Genomic DNA, 23,335 nt, shown 5'->3' with positions numbered 1-23,335 from the left:
TGCCTATTTTCCATTTTGCAGTCCCTTGTCTCCCTCTTGTGGCCTCCTGGAGGCAACTAGCTGTGCAAAAAAAAGACAGCCTGGCGGCCGGCTGTTGCAGTGTTGCCCTCTCAGGCAACACTGAGTGACTGACTGAGCCTCACCGTCTTATATAAAGTTCAGACGGAACTTTGCACGTGTCATAGTGGAGCCCTCAGGATTCCAGAGCCAGCTTTCTGACATCATAATGGGGCCTCAGAGATAAAAGCCTGGGCCCAGGCAGTGTTGGTCAGTGCTGCTCAGCAGGCAGCACTGGACTGGACTGGATTACAGCTGATACAAGGTGTGAAGGAACAAGGGGTGGCTGTGGGCATGCACTTGCTGCCGCTGCCAGTGTTTATCTGCATGGCAGCAGGGCATTTGGGCGTTGCCAGGAAGGCGTTTTTATGTAGATTCCTCCTCTTTCAGCACTGCATTGTGGTGCAAGCAAAAGAAGCAAATCCTGTCTGGCTTCCTCTCCGGCCTTTATTCACCTCCCGTGTAGCTGTGAGTGTGTGAGCCTGCAGGGCCCCATGGAATTGCCTAGAAGTAGGCTGAATCGCTGCAAGGGCTGAACAGCAGTATCGGGCAGGCTCGGGCAACGCGCGGCCCGTTCGGGTTATCGCTTCTCGGCCTTTTGGCTAAGATCAAGTGTAGTATCTGTTCTTATCAGTTTAATATCTGATACGTCCCCTATCTGGGGACCATATATTAAATGGATTTTTAGAACAGGGAGATGGAAATAGAGCTTGCTCTGTCCACTCCACGCATTGACCTGGTATTGCAGTATTTCCAGGACCGGTGCACCCTTTCCTTATGTGTTGACTAAAAGCAGATTCCAAAAGTGTTTTTTGTCTTTGCTATTGTTTCTGTCTTTCTGAAGGGATCTCCCCTTTTAATCCCATTATTTCAACACCTGTTGGACAATGCATGAGTGATAATGAGCTCATTGATTAAATGCAATTAATGAATAGATTGCCACCTCTTGTTGTGTGTCGTCTGTGTTTCTGTGTTTCCGGCATTTCACATTGGAACACCTCATTCACCTTCCTTGTCTTCTCTCCGCCCTCCCTTTTAGGTAAGTTAAAGAGCTGCACCTGAGCCAGCCACTGATTGATTGATTGATTGATTGATTGATTGATTGATTGATTGATTGATTGATGCAGCACAACAGTCAAATAGTGGAGTGGAGTAGGGGAACAGCAAACAGCCAATAAAGCAGCCCGCCCGCTCGCCTGCCCGCCACAATGGACCTACCTGTGTACACTAGATGGATGTGATGGAATGTACTGTCGTCCCTACATTTCAAGAAGAAGTAAGAATTGCAGTTGCAACAAAGCCTTGCTTGCCTACAAAGAGAGCAGCAATTTGGATTTGTTACTATGTTACCTAGAAGAATAACAAACTGTGCAAGGATGGAGGTTGTAGGAGCAAGGAGAAGTTGTCTGTAAAGTTGGTGGATGCCTATTTTCCATTTTGCAGTCCCTTGTCTCCCTCTTGTGGCCTCCTGGAGGCAACTAGCTGTGCAAAAAAAAGACAGCCTGGCGGCCGGCTGTTGCAGTGTTGCCCTCTCAGGCAACACTGAGTGACTGACTGAGCCTCACCGTCTTATATAAAGTTCAGACGGAACTTTGCACGTGTCATAGTGGAGCCCTCAGGATTCCAGAGCCAGCTTTCTGACATCATAATGGGGCCTCAGAGATAAAAGCCTGGGCCCAGGCAGTGTTGGTCAGTGCTGCTCAGCAGGCAGCACTGGACTGGACTGGATTACAGCTGATACAAGGTGTGAAGGAACAAGGGGTGGCTGTGGGCATGCACTTGCTGCCGCTGCCAGTGTTTATCTGCATGGCAGCAGGGCATTTGGGCGTTGCCAGGAAGGCGTTTTTATGTAGATTCCTCCTCTTTCAGCACTGCATTGTGGTGCAAGCAAAAGAAGCAAATCCTGTCTGGCTTCCTCTCCGGCCTTTATTCACCTCCCGTGTAGCTGTGAGTGTGTGAGCCTGCAGGGCCCCATGGAATTGCCTAGAAGTAGGCTGAATCGCTGCAAGGGCTGAACAGCAGTATCGGGCAGGCTCGGGCAACGCGCGGCCCGTTCGGGTTATCGCTTCTCGGCCTTTTGGCTAAGATCAAGTGTAGTATCTGTTCTTATCAGTTTAATATCTGATACGTCCCCTATCTGGGGACCATATATTAAATGGATTTTTAGAACAGGGAGATGGAAATAGAGCTTGCTCTGTCCACTCCACGCATTGACCTGGTATTGCAGTATTTCCAGGACCGGTGCACCCTTTCCTTATGTGTTGACTAAAAGCAGATTCCAAAAGTGTTTTTTGTCTTTGCTATTGTTTCTGTCTTTCTGAAGGGATCTCCCCTTTTAATCCCATTATTTCAACACCTGTTGGACAATGCATGAGTGATAATGAGCTCATTGATTAAATGCAATTAATGAATAGATTGCCACCTCTTGTTGTGTGTCGTCTGTGTTTCTGTGTTTCCGGCATTTCACATTGGAACACCTCATTCACCTTCCTTGTCTTCTCTCCGCCCTCCCTTTTAGGTAAGTTAAAGAGCTGCACCTGAGCCAGCCACTGATTGATTGATTGATTGATTGATTGATTGATTGATTGATTGATTGATTGATTGATGCAGCACAACAGTCAAATAGTGGAGTGGAGTAGGGGAACAGCAAACAGCCAATAAAGCAGCCCGCCCGCTCGCCTGCCCGCCACAATGGACCTACCTGTGTACACTAGATGGATGTGATGGAATGTACTGTCGTCCCTACATTTCAAGAAGAAGTAAGAATTGCAGTTGCAACAAAGCCTTGCTTGCCTACAAAGAGAGCAGCAATTTGGATTTGTTACTATGTTACCTAGAAGAATAACAAACTGTGCAAGGATGGAGGTTGTAGGAGCAAGGAGAAGTTGTCTGTAAAGTTGGTGGATGCCTATTTTCCATTTTGCAGTCCCTTGTCTCCCTCTTGTGGCCTCCTGGAGGCAACTAGCTGTGCAAAAAAAAGACAGCCTGGCGGCCGGCTGTTGCAGTGTTGCCCTCTCAGGCAACACTGAGTGACTGACTGAGCCTCACCGTCTTATATAAAGTTCAGACGGAACTTTGCACGTGTCATAGTGGAGCCCTCAGGATTCCAGAGCCAGCTTTCTGACATCATAATGGGGCCTCAGAGATAAAAGCCTGGGCCCAGGCAGTGTTGGTCAGTGCTGCTCAGCAGGCAGCACTGGACTGGACTGGATTACAGCTGATACAAGGTGTGAAGGAACAAGGGGTGGCTGTGGGCATGCACTTGCTGCCGCTGCCAGTGTTTATCTGCATGGCAGCAGGGCATTTGGGCGTTGCCAGGAAGGCGTTTTTATGTAGATTCCTCCTCTTTCAGCACTGCATTGTGGTGCAAGCAAAAGAAGCAAATCCTGTCTGGCTTCCTCTCCGGCCTTTATTCACCTCCCGTGTAGCTGTGAGTGTGTGAGCCTGCAGGGCCCCATGGAATTGCCTAGAAGTAGGCTGAATCGCTGCAAGGGCTGAACAGCAGTATCGGGCAGGCTCGGGCAACGCGCGGCCCGTTCGGGTTATCGCTTCTCGGCCTTTTGGCTAAGATCAAGTGTAGTATCTGTTCTTATCAGTTTAATATCTGATACGTCCCCTATCTGGGGACCATATATTAAATGGATTTTTAGAACAGGGAGATGGAAATAGAGCTTGCTCTGTCCACTCCACGCATTGACCTGGTATTGCAGTATTTCCAGGACCGGTGCACCCTTTCCTTATGTGTTGACTAAAAGCAGATTCCAAAAGTGTTTTTTGTCTTTGCTATTGTTTCTGTCTTTCTGAAGGGATCTCCCCTTTTAATCCCATTATTTCAACACCTGTTGGACAATGCATGAGTGATAATGAGCTCATTGATTAAATGCAATTAATGAATAGATTGCCACCTCTTGTTGTGTGTCGTCTGTGTTTCTGTGTTTCCGGCATTTCACATTGGAACACCTCATTCACCTTCCTTGTCTTCTCTCCGCCCTCCCTTTTAGGTAAGTTAAAGAGCTGCACCTGAGCCAGCCACTGATTGATTGATTGATTGATTGATTGATTGATTGATTGATTGATTGATTGATTGATTGATGCAGCACAACAGTCAAATAGTGGAGTGGAGTAGGGGAACAGCAAACAGCCAATAAAGCAGCCCGCCCGCTCGCCTGCCCGCCACAATGGACCTACCTGTGTACACTAGATGGATGTGATGGAATGTACTGTCGTCCCTACATTTCAAGAAGAAGTAAGAATTGCAGTTGCAACAAAGCCTTGCTTGCCTACAAAGAGAGCAGCAATTTGGATTTGTTACTATGTTACCTAGAAGAATAACAAACTGTGCAAGGATGGAGGTTGTAGGAGCAAGGAGAAGTTGTCTGTAAAGTTGGTGGATGCCTATTTTCCATTTTGCAGTCCCTTGTCTCCCTCTTGTGGCCTCCTGGAGGCAACTAGCTGTGCAAAAAAAAGACAGCCTGGCGGCCGGCTGTTGCAGTGTTGCCCTCTCAGGCAACACTGAGTGACTGACTGAGCCTCACCGTCTTATATAAAGTTCAGACGGAACTTTGCACGTGTCATAGTGGAGCCCTCAGGATTCCAGAGCCAGCTTTCTGACATCATAATGGGGCCTCAGAGATAAAAGCCTGGGCCCAGGCAGTGTTGGTCAGTGCTGCTCAGCAGGCAGCACTGGACTGGACTGGATTACAGCTGATACAAGGTGTGAAGGAACAAGGGGTGGCTGTGGGCATGCACTTGCTGCCGCTGCCAGTGTTTATCTGCATGGCAGCAGGGCATTTGGGCGTTGCCAGGAAGGCGTTTTTATGTAGATTCCTCCTCTTTCAGCACTGCATTGTGGTGCAAGCAAAAGAAGCAAATCCTGTCTGGCTTCCTCTCCGGCCTTTATTCACCTCCCGTGTAGCTGTGAGTGTGTGAGCCTGCAGGGCCCCATGGAATTGCCTAGAAGTAGGCTGAATCGCTGCAAGGGCTGAACAGCAGTATCGGGCAGGCTCGGGCAACGCGCGGCCCGTTCGGGTTATCGCTTCTCGGCCTTTTGGCTAAGATCAAGTGTAGTATCTGTTCTTATCAGTTTAATATCTGATACGTCCCCTATCTGGGGACCATATATTAAATGGATTTTTAGAACAGGGAGATGGAAATAGAGCTTGCTCTGTCCACTCCACGCATTGACCTGGTATTGCAGTATTTCCAGGACCGGTGCACCCTTTCCTTATGTGTTGACTAAAAGCAGATTCCAAAAGTGTTTTTTGTCTTTGCTATTGTTTCTGTCTTTCTGAAGGGATCTCCCCTTTTAATCCCATTATTTCAACACCTGTTGGACAATGCATGAGTGATAATGAGCTCATTGATTAAATGCAATTAATGAATAGATTGCCACCTCTTGTTGTGTGTCGTCTGTGTTTCTGTGTTTCCGGCATTTCACATTGGAACACCTCATTCACCTTCCTTGTCTTCTCTCCGCCCTCCCTTTTAGGTAAGTTAAAGAGCTGCACCTGAGCCAGCCACTGATTGATTGATTGATTGATTGATTGATTGATGCAGCACAACAGTCAAATAGTGGAGTGGAGTAGGGGAACAGCAAACAGCCAATAAAGCAGCCCGCCCGCTCGCCTGCCCGCCACAATGGACCTACCTGTGTACACTAGATGGATGTGATGGAATGTACTGTCGTCCCTACATTTCAAGAAGAAGTAAGAATTGCAGTTGAAACAAAGCCTTGCTTGCCTACAAAGAGAGCAGCAATTTGGATTTGTTACTATGTTACCTAGAAGAATAACAAACTGTGCAAGGATGGAGGTTGTAGGAGCAAGGAGAAGTTGTCTGTAAAGTTGGTGGATGCCTATTTTCCATTTTGCAGTCCCTTGTCTCCCTCTTGTGGCCTCCTGGAGGCAACTAGCTGTGCAAAAAAAAGACAGCCTGGCGGCCGGCTGTTGCAGTGTTGCCCTCTCAGGCAACACTGAGTGACTGACTGAGCCTCACCGTCTTATATAAAGTTCAGACGGAACTTTGCACGTGTCATAGTGGAGCCCTCAGGATTCCAGAGCCAGCTTTCTGACATCATAATGGGGCCTCAGAGATAAAAGCCTGGGCCCAGGCAGTGTTGGTCAGTGCTGCTCAGCAGGCAGCACTGGACTGGACTGGATTACAGCTGATACAAGGTGTGAAGGAACAAGGGGTGGCTGTGGGCATGCACTTGCTGCCGCTGCCAGTGTTTATCTGCATGGCAGCAGGGCATTTGGGCGTTGCCAGGAAGGCGTTTTTATGTAGATTCCTCCTCTTTCAGCACTGCATTGTGGTGCAAGCAAAAGAAGCAAATCCTGTCTGGCTTCCTCTCCGGCCTTTATTCACCTCTCGTGTAGCTGTGAGTGTGTGAGCCTGCAGGGCCCCATGGAATTGCCTAGAAGTAGGCTGAATCGCTGCAAGGGCTGAACAGCAGTATCGGGCAGGCTCGGGCAACGCGCGGCCCGTTCGGGTTATCGCTTCTCGGCCTTTTGGCTAAGATCAAGTGTAGTATCTGTTCTTATCAGTTTAATATCTGATACGTCCCCTATCTGGGGACCATATATTAAATGGATTTTTAGAACAGGGAGATGGAAATAGAGCTTGCTCTGTCCACTCCACGCATTGACCTGGTATTGCAGTATTTCCAGGACCGGTGCACCCTTTCCTTATGTGTTGACTAAAAGCAGATTCCAAAAGTGTTTTTTGTCTTTGCTATTGTTTCTGTCTTTCTGAAGGGATCTCCCCTTTTAATCCCATTATTTCAACACCTGTTGGACAATGCATGAGTGATAATGAGCTCATTGATTAAATGCAATTAATGAATAGATTGCCACCTCTTGTTGTGTGTCGTCTGTGTTTCTGTGTTTCCGGCATTTCACATTGGAACACCTCATTCACCTTCCTTGTCTTCTCTCCGCCCTCCCTTTTAGGTAAGTTAAAGAGCTGCACCTGAGCCAGCCACTGATTGATTGATTGATTGATTGATTGATTGATTGATTGATTGATTGATTGATTGATTGATGCAGCACAACAGTCAAATAGTGGAGTGGAGTAGGGGAACAGCAAACAGCCAATAAAGCAGCCCGCCCGCTCGCCTGCCCGCCACAATGGACCTACCTGTGTACACTAGATGGATGTGATGGAATGTACTGTCGTCCCTACATTTCAAGAAGAAGTAAGAATTGCAGTTGCAACAAAGCCTTGCTTGCCTACAAAGAGAGCAGCAATTTGGATTTGTTACTATGTTACCTAGAAGAATAACAAACTGTGCAAGGATGGAGGTTGTAGGAGCAAGGAGAAGTTGTCTGTAAAGTTGGTGGATGCCTATTTTCCATTTTGCAGTCCCTTGTCTCCCTCTTGTGGCCTCCTGGAGGCAACTAGCTGTGCAAAAAAAAGACAGCCTGGCGGCCGGCTGTTGCAGTGTTGCCCTCTCAGGCAACACTGAGTGACTGACTGAGCCTCACCGTCTTATATAAAGTTCAGACGGAACTTTGCACGTGTCATAGTGGAGCCCTCAGGATTCCAGAGCCAGCTTTCTGACATCATAATGGGGCCTCAGAGATAAAAGCCTGGGCCCAGGCAGTGTTGGTCAGTGCTGCTCAGCAGGCAGCACTGGACTGGACTGGATTACAGCTGATACAAGGTGTGAAGGAACAAGGGGTGGCTGTGGGCATGCACTTGCTGCCGCTGCCAGTGTTTATCTGCATGGCAGCAGGGCATTTGGGCGTTGCCAGGAAGGTGTTTTTATGTAGATTCCTCCTCTTTCAGCACTGCATTGTGGTGCAAGCAAAAGAAGCAAATCCTGTCTGGCTTCCTCTCCGGCCTTTATTCACCTCCCGTGTAGCTGTGAGTGTGTGAGCCTGCAGGGCCCCATGGAATTGCCTAGAAGTAGGCTGAATCGCTGCAAGGGCTGAACAGCAGTATCGGGCAGGCTCGGGCAACGCGCGGCCCGTTCGGGTTATCGCTTCTCGGCCTTTTGGCTAAGATCAAGTGTAGTATCTGTTCTTATCAGTTTAATATCTGATACGTCCCCTATCTGGGGACCATATATTAAATGGATTTTTAGAACAGGGAGATGGAAATAGAGCTTGCTCTGTCCACTCCACGCATTGACCTGGTATTGCAGTATTTCCAGGACCGGTGCACCCTTTCCTTATGTGTTGACTAAAAGCAGATTCCAAAAGTGTTTTTTGTCTTTGCTATTGTTTCTGTCTTTCTGAAGGGATCTCCCCTTTTAATCCCATTATTTCAACACCTGTTGGACAATGCATGAGTGATAATGAGCTCATTGATTAAATGCAATTAATGAATAGATTGCCACCTCTTGTTGTGTGTCGTCTGTGTTTCTGTGTTTCCGGCATTTCACATTGGAACACCTCATTCACCTTCCTTGTCTTCTCTCCGCCCTCCCTTTTAGGTAAGTTAAAGAGCTGCACCTGAGCCAGCCACTGATTGATTGATTGATTGATTGATTGATTGATTGATTGATTGATTGATTGATTGATTGATGCAGCACAACAGTCAAATAGTGGAGTGGAGTAGGGGAACAGCAAACAGCCAATAAAGCAGCCCGCCCGCTCGCCTGCCCGCCACAATGGACCTACCTGTGTACACTAGATGGATGTGATGGAATGTACTGTCGTCCCTACATTTCAAGAAGAAGTAAGAATTGCAGTTGCAACAAAGCCTTGCTTGCCTACAAAGAGAGCAGCAATTTGGATTTGTTACTATGTTACCTAGAAGAATAACAAACTGTGCAAGGATGGAGGTTGTAGGAGCAAGGAGAAGTTGTCTGTAAAGTTGGTGGATGCCTATTTTCCATTTTGCAGTCCCTTGTCTCCCTCTTGTGGCCTCCTGGAGGCAACTAGCTGTGCAAAAAAAAGACAGCCTGGCGGCCGGCTGTTGCAGTGTTGCCCTCTCAGGCAACACTGAGTGACTGACTGAGCCTCACCGTCTTATATAAAGTTCAGACGGAACTTTGCACGTGTCATAGTGGAGCCCTCAGGATTCCAGAGCCAGCTTTCTGACATCATAATGGGGCCTCAGAGATAAAAGCCTGGGCCCAGGCAGTGTTGGTCAGTGCTGCTCAGCAGGCAGCACTGGACTGGACTGGATTACAGCTGATACAAGGTGTGAAGGAACAAGGGGTGGCTGTGGGCATGCACTTGCTGCCGCTGCCAGTGTTTATCTGCATGGCAGCAGGGCATTTGGGCGTTGCCAGGAAGGCGTTTTTATGTAGATTCCTCCTCTTTCAGCACTGCATTGTGGTGCAAGCAAAAGAAGCAAATCCTGTCTGGCTTCCTCTCCGGCCTTTATTCACCTCCCGTGTAGCTGTGAGTGTGTGAGCCTGCAGGGCCCCATGGAATTGCCTAGAAGTAGGCTGAATCGCTGCAAGGGCTGAACAGCAGTATCGGGCAGGCTCGGGCAACGCGCGGCCCGTTCGGGTTATCGCTTCTCGGCCTTTTGGCTAAGATCAAGTGTAGTATCTGTTCTTATCAGTTTAATATCTGATACGTCCCCTATCTGGGGACCATATATTAAATGGATTTTTAGAACAGGGAGATGGAAATAGAGCTTGCTCTGTCCACTCCACGCATTGACCTGGTATTGCAGTATTTCCAGGACCGGTGCACCCTTTCCTTATGTGTTGACTAAAAGCAGATTCCAAAAGTGTTTTTTGTCTTTGCTATTGTTTCTGTCTTTCTGAAGGGATCTCCCCTTTTAATCCCATTATTTCAACACCTGTTGGACAATGCATGAGTGATAATGAGCTCATTGATTAAATGCAATTAATGAATAGATTGCCACCTCTTGTTGTGTGTCGTCTGTGTTTCTGTGTTTCCGGCATTTCACATTGGAACACCTCATTCACCTTCCTTGTCTTCTCTCCGCCCTCCCTTTTAGGTAAGTTAAAGAGCTGCACCTGAGCCAGCCACTGATTGATTGATTGATTGATTGATTGATTGATTGATTGATTGATTGATTGATTGATTGATGCAGCACAACAGTCAAATAGTGGAGTGGAGTAGGGGAACAGCAAACAGCCAATAAAGCAGCCCGCCCGCTCGCCTGCCCGCCACAATGGACCTACCTGTGTACACTAGATGGATGTGATGGAATGTACTGTCGTCCCTACATTTCAAGAAGAAGTAAGAATTGCAGTTGCAACAAAGCCTTGCTTGCCTACAAAGAGAGCAGCAATTTGGATTTGTTACTATGTTACCTAGAAGAATAACAAACTGTGCAAGGATGGAGGTTGTAGGAGCAAGGAGAAGTTGTCTGTAAAGTTGGTGGATGCCTATTTTCCATTTTGCAGTCCCTTGTCTCCCTCTTGTGGCCTCCTGGAGGCAACTAGCTGTGCAAAAAAAAGACAGCCTGGCGGCCGGCTGTTGCAGTGTTGCCCTCTCAGGCAACACTGAGTGACTGACTGAGCCTCACCGTCTTATATAAAGTTCAGACGGAACTTTGCACGTGTCATAGTGGAGCCCTCAGGATTCCAGAGCCAGCTTTCTGACATCATAATGGGGCCTCAGAGATAAAAGCCTGGGCCCAGGCAGTGTTGGTCAGTGCTGCTCAGCAGGCAGCACTGGACTGGACTGGATTACAGCTGATACAAGGTGTGAAGGAACAAGGGGTGGCTGTGGGCATGCACTTGCTGCCGCTGCCAGTGTTTATCTGCATGGCAGCAGGGCATTTGGGCGTTGCCAGGAAGGCGTTTTTATGTAGATTCCTCCTCTTTCAGCACTGCATTGTGGTGCAAGCAAAAGAAGCAAATCCTGTCTGGCTTCCTCTCCGGCCTTTATTCACCTCCCGTGTAGCTGTGAGTGTGTGAGCCTGCAGGGCCCCATGGAATTGCCTAGAAGTAGGCTGAATCGCTGCAAGGGCTGAACAGCAGTATCGGGCAGGCTCGGGCAACGCGCGGCCCGTTCGGGTTATCGCTTCTCGGCCTTTTGGCTAAGATCAAGTGTAGTATCTGTTCTTATCAGTTTAATATCTGATACGTCCCCTATCTGGGGACCATATATTAAATGGATTTTTAGAACAGGGAGATGGAAATAGAGCTTGCTCTGTCCACTCCACGCATTGACCTGGTATTGCAGTATTTCCAGGACCGGTGCACCCTTTCCTTATGTGTTGACTAAAAGCAGATTCCAAAAGTGTTTTTTGTCTTTGCTATTGTTTCTGTCTTTCTGAAGGGATCTCCCCTTTTAATCCCATTATTTCAACACCTGTTGGACAATGCATGAGTGATAATGAGCTCATTGATTAAATGCAATTAATGAATAGATTGCCACCTCTTGTTGTGTGTCGTCTGTGTTTCTGTGTTTCCGGCATTTCACATTGGAACACCTCATTCACCTTCCTTGTCTTCTCGCCGCCCTCCCTTTTAGGTAAGTTAAAGAGCTGCACCTGAGCCAGCCACTGATTGATTGATTGATTGATTGATTGATTGATTGATTGATTGATTGATTTGATTGATTGATTGATTGATTGATTGATGCAGCACAACAGTCAAATAGTGGAGTGGAGTAGGGGAACAGCAAACAGCCAATAAAGCAGCCCGCCCGCTCGCCTGCCCGCCACAATGGACCTACCTGTGTACACTAGATGGATGTGATGGAATGTACTGTCGTCCCTACATTTCAAGAAGAAGTAAGAATTGCAGTTGCAACAAAGCCTTGCTTGCCTACAAAGAGAGCAGCAATTTGGATTTGTTACTATGTTACCTAGAAGAATAACAAACTGTGCAAGGATGGAGGTTGTAGGAGCAAGGAGAAGTTGTCTGTAAAGTTGGTGGATGCCTATTTTCCATTTTGCAGTCCCTTGTCTCCCTCTTGTGGCCTCCTGGAGGCAACTAGCTGTGCAAAAAAAAGACAGCCTGGCGGCCGGCTGTTGCAGTGTTGCCCTCTCAGGCAACACTGAGTGACTGACTGAGCCTCACCGTCTTATATAAAGTTCAGACGGAACTTTGCACGTGTCATAGTGGAGCCCTCAGGATTCCAGAGCCAGCTTTCTGACATCATAATGGGGCCTCAGAGATAAAAGCCTGGGCCCAGGCAGTGTTGGTCAGTGCTGCTCAGCAGGCAGCACTGGACTGGACTGGATTACAGCTGATACAAGGTGTGAAGGAACAAGGGGTGGCTGTGGGCATGCACTTGCTGCCGCTGCCAGTGTTTATCTGCATGGCAGCAGGGCATTTGGGCGTTGCCAGGAAGGCGTTTTTATGTAGATTCCTCCTCTTTCAGCACTGCATTGTGGTGCAAGCAAAAGAAGCAAATCCTGTCTGGCTTCCTCTCCGGCCTTTATTCACCTCCCGTGTAGCTGTGAGTGTGTGAGCCTGCAGGGCCCCATGGAATTGCCTAGAAGTAGGCTGAATCGCTGCAAGGGCTGAACAGCAGTATCGGGCAGGCTCGGGCAACGCGCGGCCCGTTCGGGTTATCGCTTCTCGGCCTTTTGGCTAAGATCAAGTGTAGTATCTGTTCTTATCAGTTTAATATCTGATACGTCCCCTATCTGGGGACCATATATTAAATGGATTTTTAGAACAGGGAGATGGAAATAGAGCTTGCTCTGTCCACTCCACGCATTGACCTGGTATTGCAGTATTTCCAGGACCGGTGCACCCTTTCCTTATGTGTTGACTAAAAGCAGATTCCAAAAGTGTTTTTTGTCTTTGCTATTGTTTCTGTCTTTCTGAAGGGATCTCCCCTTTTAATCCCATTATTTCAACACCTGTTGGACAATGCATGAGTGATAATGAGCTCATTGATTAAATGCAATTAATGAATAGATTGCCACCTCTTGTTGTGTGTCGTCTGTGTTTCTGTGTTTCCGGCATTTCACATTGGAACACCTCATTCACCTTCCTTGTCTTCTCTCCGCCCTCCCTTTTAGGTAAGTTAAAGAGCTGCACCTGAGCCAGCCACTGATTGATTGATTGATTGATTGATTGATTGATTGATTGATTGATTGATTGATTGATTGATTGATTGATTGATGCAGCACAACAGTCAAATAGTGGAGTGGAGTAGGGGAACAGCAAACAGCCAATAAAGCAGCCCGCCCGCTCGCCTGCCCGCCACAATGGACCTACCTGTGTACACTAGATGGATGTGATGGAATGTACTGTCGGCCCTACATTTCAAGAAGAAGTAAGAATTGCAGTTGCAACAAAGCCTTGCTTGCCTACAAAGAGAGCAGCAATTTGGATTTGTTACTATGTTACCTAGAAGAATAACAAACTGTGCAAGGATGGAGGTTGTAGGAGCAAGGAGAAGTTGTCTGTAAAGTTGGTGGATGCCTATTTTCCATTTTGCAGTCCCTTGTCTCCCTCTTGTGGCCTCCTGGAGGCAACTAGCTGTGCAAAAAAAAGACAGCCTGGCGGCCGGCTGTTGCAGTGTTGCCCTCTCAGGCAACACTGAGTGACTGACTGAGCCTCACCGTCTTATATAAAGTTCAGACGGAACTTTGCACGTGTCATAGTGGAGCCCTCAGGATTCCAGAGCCAGCTTTCTGACATCATAATGGGGCCTCAGAGATAAAAGCCTGGGCCCAGGCAGTGTTGGTCAGTGCTGCTCAGCAGGCAGCACTGGACTGGACTGGATTACAGCTGATACAAGGTGTGAAGGAACAAGGGGTGGCTGTGGGCATGCACTTGCTGCCGCTGCCAGTGTTTATCTGCATGGCAGCAGGGCATTTGGGCGTTGCCAGGAAGGCGTTTTTATGTAGATTCCTCCTCTTTCAGCACTGCATTGTGGTGCAAGCAAAAGAAGCAAATCCTGTCTGGCTTCCTCTCCGGCCTTTATTCACCTCCCGTGTAGCTGTGAGTGTGTGAGCCTGCAGGGCCCCATGGAATTGCCTAGAAGTAGGCTGAATCGCTGCAAGGGCTGAACAGCAGTATCGGGCAGGCTCGGGCAACGCGCGGCCCGTTCGGGTTATCGCTTCTCGGCCTTTTGGCTAAGATCAAGTGTAGTATCTGTTCTTATCAGTTTAATATCTGATACGTCCCCTATCTGGGGACCATATATTAAATGGATTTTTAGAACAGGGAGATGGAAATAGAGCTTGCTCTGTCCACTCCACGCATTGACCTGGTATTGCAGTATTTCCAGGACCGGTGCACCCTTTCCTTATGTGTTGACTAAAAGCAGATTCCAAAAGTGTTTTTTGTCTTTGCTATTGTTTCTGTCTTTCTGAAGGGATCTCCCCTTTTAATCCCATTATTTCAACACCTGTTGGACAATGCATGAGTGATAATGAGCTCATTGATTAAATGCAATTAATGAATAGATTGCCACCTCTTGTTGTGTGTCGTCTGTGTTTCTGTGTTTCCGGCATTTCACATTGGAACACCTCATTCACCTTCCTTGTCTTCTCTCCGCCCTCCCTTTTAGGTAAGTTAAAGAGCTGCACCTGAGCCAGCCACTGATTGATTGATTGATTGATTGATTGATTGATTGATTGATTGATTGATTGATTGATTGATTGATTGATGCAGCACAACAGTGAAATAGTGGAGTGGAGTAGGGGAACAGCAAACAGCCAATAAAGCAGCCCGCCCGCTCGCCTGCCCGCCACAATGGACCTACCTGTGTACACTAGATGGATGTGATGGAATGTACTGTCGTCCCTACATTTCAAGAAGAAGTAAGAATTGCAGTTGCAACAAAGCCTTGCTTGCCTACAAAGAGAGCAGCAATTTGGATTTGTTACTATGTTACCTAGAAGAATAACAAACTGTGCAAGGATGGAGGTTGTAGGAGCAAGGAGAAGTTGTCTGTAAAGTTGGTGGATGCCTATTTTCCATTTTGCAGTCCCTTGTCTCCCTCTTGTGGCCTCCTGGAGGCAACTAGCTGTGCAAAAAAAAGACAGCCTGGCGGCCGGCTGTTGCAGTGTTGCCCTCTCAGGCAACACTGAGTGACTGACTGAGCCTCACCGTCTTATATAAAGTTCAGACGGAACTTTGCACGTGTCATAGTGGAGCCCTCAGGATTCCAGAGCCAGCTTTCTGACATCATAATGGGGCCTCAGAGATAAAAGCCTGGGCCCAGGCAGTGTTGGTCAGTGCTGCTCAGCAGGCAGCACTGGACTGGACTGGATTACAGCTGATACAAGGTGTGAAGGAACAAGGGGTGGCTGTGGGCATGCACTTGCTGCCGCTGCCAGTGTTTATCTGCATGGCAGCAGGGCATTTGGGCGTTGCCAGGAAGGCGTTTTTATGTAGATTCCTCCTCTTTCAGCACTGCATTGTGGTGCAAGCAAAAGAAGCAAATCCTGTCTGGCTTCCTCTCCGGCCTTTATTCACCTCCCGTGTAGCTGTGAGTGTGTGAGCCTGCAGGGCCCCATGGAATTGCCTAGAAGTAGGCTGAATCGCTGCAAGGGCTGAACAGCAGTATCGGGCAGGCTCGGGCAACGCGCGGCCCGTTCGGGTTATCGCTTCTCGGCCTTTTGGCTAAGATCAAGTGTAGTATCTGTTCTTATCAGTTTAATATCTGATACGTCCCCTATCTGGGGACCATATATTAAATGGATTTTTAGAACAGGGAGATGGAAATAGAGCTTGCTCTGTCCACTCCACGCATTGACCTGGTATTGCAGTATTTCCAGGACCGGTGCACCCTTTCCTTATGTGTTGACTAAAAGCAGATTCCAAAAGTGTTTTTTGTCTTTGCTATTGTTTCTGTCTTTCTGAAGGGATCTCCCCTTTTAATCCCATTATTTCAACACCTGTTGGACAATGCATGAGTGATAATGAGCTCATTGATTAAATGCAATTAATGAATAGATTGCCACCTCTTGTTGTGTGTCGTCTGTGTTTCTGTGTTTCCGGCATTTCACATTGGAACACCTCATTCACCTTCCTTGTCTTCTCTCCGCCCTCCCTTTTAGGTAAGTTAAAGAGCTGCACCTGAGCCAGCCACTGATTGATTGATTGATTGATTGATTGATTGATTGATTGATTGATTGATGCAGCACAACAGTCAAATAGTGGAGTGGAGTAGGGGAACAGCAAACAGCCAATAAAGCAGCCCGCCCGCTCGCCTGCCCGCCACAATGGACCTACCTGTGTACACTAGATGGATGTGATGGAATGTACTGTCGTCCCTACATTTCAAGAAGAAGTAAGAATTGCAGTTGCAACAAAGCCTTGCTTGCCTACAAAGAGAGCAGCAATTTGGATTTGTTACTATGTTACCTAGAAGAATAACAAACTGTGCAAGGATGGAGGTTGTAGGAGCAAGGAGAAGTTGTCTGTAAAGTTGGTGGATGCCTATTTTCCATTTTGCAGTCCCTTGTCTCCCTCTTGTGGCCTCCTGGAGGCAACTAGCTGTGCAAAAAAAAGACAGCCTGGCGGCCGGCTGTTGCAGTGTTGCCCTCTCAGGCAACACTGAGTGACTGACTGAGCCTCACCGTCTTATATAAAGTTCAGACGGAACTTTGCACGTGTCATAGTGGAGCCCTCAGGATTCCAGAGCCAGCTTTCTGACATCATAATGGGGCCTCAGAGATAAAAGCCTGGGCCCAGGCAGTGTTGGTCAGTGCTGCTCAGCAGGCAGCACTGGACTGGACTGGATTACAGCTGATACAAGGTGTGAAGGAACAAGGGGTGGCTGTGGGCATGCACTTGCTGCCGCTGCCAGTGTTTATCTGCATGGCAGCAGGGCATTTGGGCGTTGCCAGGAAGGCGTTTTTATGTAGATTCCTCCTCTTTCAGCACTGCATTGTGGTGCAAGCAAAAGAAGCAAATCCTGTCTGGCTTCCTCTCCGGCCTTTATTCACCTCCCGTGTAGCTGTGAGTGTGTGAGCCTGCAGGGCCCCATGGAATTGCCTAGAAGTAGGCTGAATCGCTGCAAGGGCTGAACAGCAGTATCGGGCAGGCTCGGGCAACGCGCGGCCCGTTCGGGTTATCGCTTCTCGGCCTTTTGGCTAAGATCAAGTGTAGTATCTGTTCTTATCAGTTTAATATCTGATACGTCCCCTATCTGGGGACCATATATTAAATGGATTTTTAGAACAGGGAGATGGAAATAGAGCTTGCTCTGTCCACTCCACGCATTGACCTGGTATTGCAGTATTTCCAGGACCGGTGCACCCTTTCCTTATGTGTTGACTAAAAGCAGATTCCAAAAGTGTTTTTTGTCTTTGCTATTGTTTCTGTCTTTCTGAAGGGATCTCCCCTTTTAATCCCATTATTTCAACACCTGTTGGACAATGCATGAGTGATAATGAGCTCATTGATTAAATGCAATTAATGAATAGATTGCCACCTCTTGTTGTGTGTCGTCTGTGTTTCTGTGTTTCCGGCATTTCACATTGGAACACCTCATTCACCTTCCTTGTCTTCTCTCCGCCCTCCCTTTTAGGTAAGTTAAAGAGCTGCACCTGAGCCAGCCACTTGATTGATTGATTGATTGATTGATTGATTGATTGATTGATTGATTGATTGATTGATGCAGCACAACAGTCAAATAGTGGAGTGGAGTAGGGGAACAGCAAACAGCCAATAAAGCAGCCCGCCCGCTCGCCTGCCCGCCACAATGGACCTACCTGTGTACACTAGATGGATGTGATGGAATGTACTGTCGTCCCTACATTTCAAGAAGAAGTAAGAATTGCAGTTGCAACAAAGCCTTGCTTGCCTACAAAGAGAGCAGCAATTTGGATTTGTTACTATGTTACCTAGAAGAATAACAAACTGTGCAAGGATGGAGGTTGTAGGAGCAAGGAGAAGTTGTCTGTAAAGTTGGTGGATGCCTATTTTCCATTTTGCAGTCCCTTGTCTCCCTCTTGTGGCCTCCTGGAGGCAACTAGCTGTGCAAAAAAAAGACAGCCTGGCGGCCGGCTGTTGCAGTGTTGCCCTCTCAGGCAACACTGAGTGACTGACTGAGCCTCACCGTCTTATATAAAGTTCAGACGGAACTTTGCACGTGTCATAGTGGAGCCCTCAGGATTCCAGAGCCAGCTTTCTGACATCATAATGGGGCCTCAGAGATAAAAGCCTGGGCCCAGGCATTGTTGGTCAGTGCTGCTCAGCAGGCAGCACTGGACTGGACTGGATTACAGCTGATACAAGGTGTGAAGGAACAAGGGGTGGCTGTGGGCATGCACTTGCTGCCGCTGCCAGTGTTTATCTGCATGGCAGCAGGGCATTTGGGCGTTGCCAGGAAGGCGTTTTTATGTAGATTCCTCCTCTTTCAGCACTGCATTGTGGTGCAAGCAAAAGAAGCAAATCCTGTCTGGCTTCCTCTCCGGCCTTTATTCACCTCCCGTGTAGCTGTGAGTGTGTGAGCCTGCAGGGCCCCATGGAATTGCCTAGAAGTAGGCTGAATCGCTGCAAGGGCTGAACAGCAGTATCGGGCAGGCTCGGGCAACGCGCGGCCCGTTCGGGTTATCGCTTCTCGGCCTTTTGGCTAAGATCAAGTGTAGTATCTGTTCTTATCAGTTTAATATCTGATACGTCCCCTATCTGGGGACCATATATTAAATGGATTTTTAGAACAGGGAGATGGAAATAGAGCTTGCTCTGTCCACTCCACGCATTGACCTGGTATTGCAGTATTTCCAGGACCGGTGCACCCTTTCCTTATGTGTTGACTAAAAGCAGATTCCAAAAGTGTTTTTTGTCTTTGCTATTGTTTCTGTCTTTCTGAAGGGATCTCCCCTTTTAATCCCATTATTTCAACACCTGTTGGACAATGCATGAGTGATAATGAGCTCATTGATTAAATGCAATTAATGAATAGATTGCCACCTCTTGTTGTGTGTCGTCTGTGTTTCTGTGTTTCCGGCATTTCACATTGGAACACCTCATTCACCTTCCTTGTCTTCTCTCCGCCCTCCCTTTTAGGTAAGTTAAAGAGCTGCACCTGAGCCAGCCACTGATTGATTGATTGATTGATTGATTGATTGATTGATTGATTGATGCAGCACAACAGTCAAATAGTGGAGTGGAGTAGGGGAACAGCAAACAGCCAATAAAGCAGCCCGCCCGCTCGCCTGCCCGCCACAATGGACCTACCTGTGTACACTAGATGGATGTGATGGAATGTACTGTCGTCCCTACATTTCAAGAAGAAGTAAGAATTGCAGTTGCAACAAAGCCTTGCTTGCCTACAAAGAGAGCAGCAATTTGGATTTGTTACTATGTTACCTAGAAGAATAACAAACTGTGCAAGGATGGAGGTTGTAGGAGCAAGGAGAAGTTGTCTGTAAAGTTGGTGGATGCCTATTTTCCATTTTGCAGTCCCTTGTCTCCCTCTTGTGGCCTCCTGGAGGCAACTAGCTGTGCAAAAAAAAGACAGCCTGGCGGCCGGCTGTTGCAGTGTTGCCCTCTCAGGCAACACTGAGTGACTGACTGAGCCTCACCGTCTTATATAAAGTTCAGACGGAACTTTGCACGTGTCATAGTGGAGCCCTCAGGATTCCAGAGCCAGCTTTCTGACATCATAATGGGGCCTCAGAGATAAAAGCCTGGGCCCAGGCAGTGTTGGTCAGTGCTGCTCAGCAGGCAGCACTGGACTGGACTGGATTACAGCTGATACAAGGTGTGAAGGAACAAGGGGTGGCTGTGGGCATGCACTTGCTGCCGCTGCCAGTGTTTATCTGCATGGCAGCAGGGCATTTGGGCGTTGCCAGGAAGGCGTTTTTATGTAGATTCCTCCTCTTTCAGCATTGCATTGTGGTGCAAGCAAAAGAAGCAAATCCTGTCTGGCTTCCTCTCCGGCCTTTATTCACCTCCCGTGTAGCTGTGAGTGTGTGAGCCTGCAGGGCCCCATGGAATTGCCTAGAAGTAGGCTGAATCGCTGCAAGGGCTGAACAGCAGTATCGGGCAGGCTCGGGCAACGCGCGGCCCGTTCGGGTTATCGCTTCTCGGCCTTTTGGCTAAGATCAAGTGTAGTATCTGTTCTTATCAGTTTAATATCTGATACGTCCCCTATCTGGGGACCATATATTAAATGGATTTTTAGAACAGGGAGATGGAAATAGAGCTTGCTCTGTCCACTCCACGCATTGACCTGGTATTGCAGTATTTCCAGGACCGGTGCACCCTTTCCTTATGTGTTGACTAAAAGCAGATTCCAAAAGTGTTTTTTGTCTTTGCTATTGTTTCTGTCTTTCTGAAGGGATCTCCCCTTTTAATCCCATTATTTCAACACCTGTTGGACAATGCATGAGTGATAATGAGCTCATTGATTAAATGCAATTAATGAATAGATTGCCACCTCTTGTTGTGTGTCGTCTGTGTTTCTGTGTTTCCGGCATTTCACATTGGAACACCTCATTCACCTTCCTTGTCTTCTCTCCGCCCTCCCTTTTAGGTAAGTTAAAGAGCTGCACCTGAGCCAGCCACTGATTGATTGATTGATTGATTGATTGATTGATTGATTGATTGATTGATGCAGCACAACAGTCAAATAGTGGAGTGGAGTAGGGGAACAGCAAACAGCCAATAAAGCAGCCCGCCCGCTCGCCTGCCCGCCACAATGGACCTACCTGTGTACACTAGATGGATGTGATGGAATGTACTGTCGTCCCTACATTTCAAGAAGAAGTAAGAATTGCAGTTGCAACAAAGCCTTGCTTGCCTACAAAGAGAGCAGCAATTTGGATTTGTTACTATGTTACCTAGAAGAATAACAAACTGTGCAAGGATGGAGGTTGTAGGAGCAAGGAGAAGTTGTCTGTAAAGTTGGTGGATGCCTATTTTCCATTTTGCAGTCCCTTGTCTCCCTCTTGTGGCCTCCTGGAGGCAACTAGCTGTGCAAAAAAAAGACAGCCTGGCGGCCGGCTGTTGCAGTGTTGCCCTCTCAGGCAACACTGAGTGACTGACTGAGCCTCACCGTCTTATATAAAGTTCAGACGGAACTTTGCACGTGTCATAGTGGAGCCCTCAGGATTCCAGAGCCAGCTTTCTGACATCATAATGGGGCCTCAGAGATAAAAGCCTGGGCCCAGGCAGTGTTGGTCAGTGCTGCTCAGCAGGCAGCACTGGACTGGACTGGATTACAGCTGATACAAGGTGTGAAGGAACAAGGGGTGGCTGTGGGCATGCACTTGCTGCCGCTGCCAGTGTTTATCTGCATGGCAGCAGGGCATTTGGGCGTTGCCAGGAAGGCGTTTTTATGTAGATTCCTCCTCTTTCAGCACTGCATTGTGGTGCAAGCAAAAGAAGCAAATCCTGTCTGGCTTCCTCTCCGGCCTTTATTCACCTCCCGTGTAGCTGTGAGTGTGTGAGCCTGCAGGGCCCCATGGAATTGCCTAGAAGTAGGCTGAATCGCTGCAAGGGCTGAACAGCAGTATCGGGCAGGCTCGGGCAACGCGCGGCCCGTTCGGGTTATCGCTTCTCGGCCTTTTGGCTAAGATCAAGTGTAGTATCTGTTCTTATCAGTTTAATATCTGATACGTCCCCTATCTGGGGACCATATATTAAATGGATTTTTAGAACAGGGAGATGGAAATAGAGCTTGCTCTGTCCACTCCACGCATTGACCTGGTATTGCAGTATTTCCAGGACCGGTGCACCCTTTCCTTATGTGTTGACTAAAAGCAAATTCCAAAAGTGTTTTTTGTCTTTGCTATTGTTTCTGTCTTTCTGAAGGGATCTCCCCTTTTAATCCCATTATTTCAACACCTGTTGGACAATGCATGAGTGATAATGAGCTCATTGATTAAATGCAATTAATGAATAGATTGCCACCTCTTGTTGTGTGTCGTCTGTGTTTCTGTGTTTCCGGCATTTCACATTGGAACACCTCATTCACCTTCCTTGTCTTCTCTCCGCCCTCCCTTTTAGGTAAGTTAAAGAGCTGCACCTGAGCCAGCCACTGATTGATTGATTGATTGATTGATTGATTGATTGATTGATTGATTGATTGATGCAGCACAACAGTCAAATAGTGGAGTGGAGTAGGGGAACAGCAAACAGCCAATAAAGCAGCCCGCCCGCTCGCCTGCCCGCCACAATGGACCTACCTGTGTACACTAGATGGATGTGATGGAATGTACTGTCGTCCCTACATTTCAAGAAGAAGTAAGAATTGCAGTTGCAACAAAGCCTTGCTTGCCTACAAAGAGAGCAGCAATTTGGATTTGTTACTATGTTACCTAGAAGAATAACAAACTGTGCAAGGATGGAGGTTGTAGGAGCAAGGAGAAGTTGTCTGTAAAGTTGGTGGATGCCTATTTTCCATTTTGCAGTCCCTTGTCTCCCTCTTGTGGCCTCCTGGAGGCAACTAGCTGTGCAAAAAAAAGACAGCCTGGCGGCCGGCTGTTGCAGTGTTGCCCTCTCAGGCAACACTGAGTGACTGACTGAGCCTCACCGTCTTATATAAAGTTCAGACGGAACTTTGCACGTGTCATAGTGGAGCCCTCAGGATTCCAGAGCCAGCTTTCTGACATCATAATGGGGCCTCAGAGATAAAAGCCTGGGCCCAGGCAGTGTTGGTCAGTGCTGCTCAGCAGGCAGCACTGGACTGGACTGGATTACAGCTGATACAAGGTGTGAAGGAACAAGGGGTGGCTGTGGGCATGCACTTGCTGCCGCTGCCAGTGTTTATCTGCATGGCAGCAGGGCATTTGGGCGTTGCCAGGAAGGCGTTTTTATGTAGATTCCTCCTCTTTCAGCACTGCATTGTGGTGCAAGCAAAAGAAGCAAATCCTGTCTGGCTTCCTCTCCGGCCTTTATTCACCTCCCGTGTAGCTGTGAGTGTGTGAGCCTGCAGGGCCCCATGGAATTGCCTAGAAGTAGGCTGAATCGCTGCAAGGGCTGAACAGCAGTATCGGGCAGGCTCGGGCAACGCGCGGCCCGTTCGGGTTATCGCTTCTCGGCCTTTTGGCTAAGATCAAGTGTAGTATCTGTTCTTATCAGTTTAATATCTGATACGTCCCCTATCTGGGGACCATATATTAAATGGATTTTTAGAACAGGGAGATGGAAATAGAGCTTGCTCTGTCCACTCCACGCATTGACCTGGTATTGCAGTATTTCCAGGACCGGTGCACCCTTTCCTTATGTGTTGACTAAAAGCAGATTCCAAAAGTGTTTTTTGTCTTTGCTATTGTTTCTGTCTTTCTGAAGGGATCTCCCCTTTTAATCCCATTATTTCAACACCTGTTGGACAATGCATGAGTGATAATGAGCTCATTGATTAAATGCAATTAATGAATAGATTGCCACCTCTTGTTGTGTGTCGTCTGTGTTTCTGTGTTTCCGGCATTTCACATTGGAACACCTCATTCACCTTCCTTGTCTTCTCTCCGC

The 23,335-nt window shown here is 47.8% G+C and overlaps 16 non-coding genes across 16 annotated transcripts; all 16 read left to right on the top strand.

Annotated features, from left to right (window-relative positions):
- Positions 1–639: 639 nt before the first annotated feature.
- On the top strand, positions 640–830 carry LOC142730051 (U2 spliceosomal RNA). Its single transcript, XR_012878717.1, has one exon. It is a non-coding gene; the product is annotated as a U2 spliceosomal RNA (small nuclear RNA).
- Positions 831–2,118: 1,288 nt separating this feature from the next.
- LOC142730050 (U2 spliceosomal RNA) lies at positions 2,119–2,309 on the top strand. The gene has a single exon (XR_012878716.1). It is a non-coding gene; the product is annotated as a U2 spliceosomal RNA (small nuclear RNA).
- A 1,292-nt stretch (positions 2,310–3,601) lies between these two features.
- On the top strand, positions 3,602–3,792 carry LOC142730048 (U2 spliceosomal RNA). The gene has a single exon (XR_012878714.1). It is a non-coding gene; the product is annotated as a U2 spliceosomal RNA (small nuclear RNA).
- A 1,296-nt stretch (positions 3,793–5,088) lies between these two features.
- Positions 5,089–5,279, top strand: LOC142730047 (U2 spliceosomal RNA). Its single transcript, XR_012878713.1, has one exon. It is a non-coding gene; the product is annotated as a U2 spliceosomal RNA (small nuclear RNA).
- Positions 5,280–6,547: 1,268 nt separating this feature from the next.
- On the top strand, positions 6,548–6,738 carry LOC142730046 (U2 spliceosomal RNA). The gene has a single exon (XR_012878712.1). It is a non-coding gene; the product is annotated as a U2 spliceosomal RNA (small nuclear RNA).
- Positions 6,739–8,034: 1,296 nt separating this feature from the next.
- Positions 8,035–8,225, top strand: LOC142730045 (U2 spliceosomal RNA). Its single transcript, XR_012878711.1, has one exon. It is a non-coding gene; the product is annotated as a U2 spliceosomal RNA (small nuclear RNA).
- A 1,296-nt stretch (positions 8,226–9,521) lies between these two features.
- On the top strand, positions 9,522–9,712 carry LOC142730044 (U2 spliceosomal RNA). The gene has a single exon (XR_012878710.1). It is a non-coding gene; the product is annotated as a U2 spliceosomal RNA (small nuclear RNA).
- A 1,296-nt stretch (positions 9,713–11,008) lies between these two features.
- On the top strand, positions 11,009–11,199 carry LOC142730043 (U2 spliceosomal RNA). The gene has a single exon (XR_012878709.1). It is a non-coding gene; the product is annotated as a U2 spliceosomal RNA (small nuclear RNA).
- A 1,313-nt stretch (positions 11,200–12,512) lies between these two features.
- LOC142730042 (U2 spliceosomal RNA) lies at positions 12,513–12,703 on the top strand. The gene has a single exon (XR_012878708.1). It is a non-coding gene; the product is annotated as a U2 spliceosomal RNA (small nuclear RNA).
- A 1,308-nt stretch (positions 12,704–14,011) lies between these two features.
- LOC142730040 (U2 spliceosomal RNA) lies at positions 14,012–14,202 on the top strand. The gene has a single exon (XR_012878707.1). It is a non-coding gene; the product is annotated as a U2 spliceosomal RNA (small nuclear RNA).
- Positions 14,203–15,506: 1,304 nt separating this feature from the next.
- On the top strand, positions 15,507–15,697 carry LOC142730039 (U2 spliceosomal RNA). Its single transcript, XR_012878706.1, has one exon. It is a non-coding gene; the product is annotated as a U2 spliceosomal RNA (small nuclear RNA).
- A 1,284-nt stretch (positions 15,698–16,981) lies between these two features.
- LOC142730038 (U2 spliceosomal RNA) lies at positions 16,982–17,172 on the top strand. The gene has a single exon (XR_012878705.1). It is a non-coding gene; the product is annotated as a U2 spliceosomal RNA (small nuclear RNA).
- A 1,293-nt stretch (positions 17,173–18,465) lies between these two features.
- Positions 18,466–18,656, top strand: LOC142730036 (U2 spliceosomal RNA). The gene has a single exon (XR_012878703.1). It is a non-coding gene; the product is annotated as a U2 spliceosomal RNA (small nuclear RNA).
- Positions 18,657–19,936: 1,280 nt separating this feature from the next.
- Positions 19,937–20,127, top strand: LOC142730035 (U2 spliceosomal RNA). The gene has a single exon (XR_012878702.1). It is a non-coding gene; the product is annotated as a U2 spliceosomal RNA (small nuclear RNA).
- Positions 20,128–21,411: 1,284 nt separating this feature from the next.
- On the top strand, positions 21,412–21,602 carry LOC142730034 (U2 spliceosomal RNA). Its single transcript, XR_012878701.1, has one exon. It is a non-coding gene; the product is annotated as a U2 spliceosomal RNA (small nuclear RNA).
- A 1,288-nt stretch (positions 21,603–22,890) lies between these two features.
- Positions 22,891–23,081, top strand: LOC142730033 (U2 spliceosomal RNA). Its single transcript, XR_012878700.1, has one exon. It is a non-coding gene; the product is annotated as a U2 spliceosomal RNA (small nuclear RNA).
- The last annotated feature ends 254 nt before the right edge of the window (positions 23,082–23,335 follow it).

This window comes from Rhinoderma darwinii, unplaced genomic scaffold (genome assembly GCF_050947455.1).
Source record: "Rhinoderma darwinii isolate aRhiDar2 unplaced genomic scaffold, aRhiDar2.hap1 Scaffold_742, whole genome shotgun sequence".
Lineage (NCBI taxonomy): Eukaryota > Metazoa > Chordata > Amphibia > Anura > Rhinodermatidae > Rhinoderma > Rhinoderma darwinii.
The sequence above is the reverse complement of the archived record's forward strand: the minus strand, read 5'-3'. Positions and strand labels throughout refer to the sequence as shown.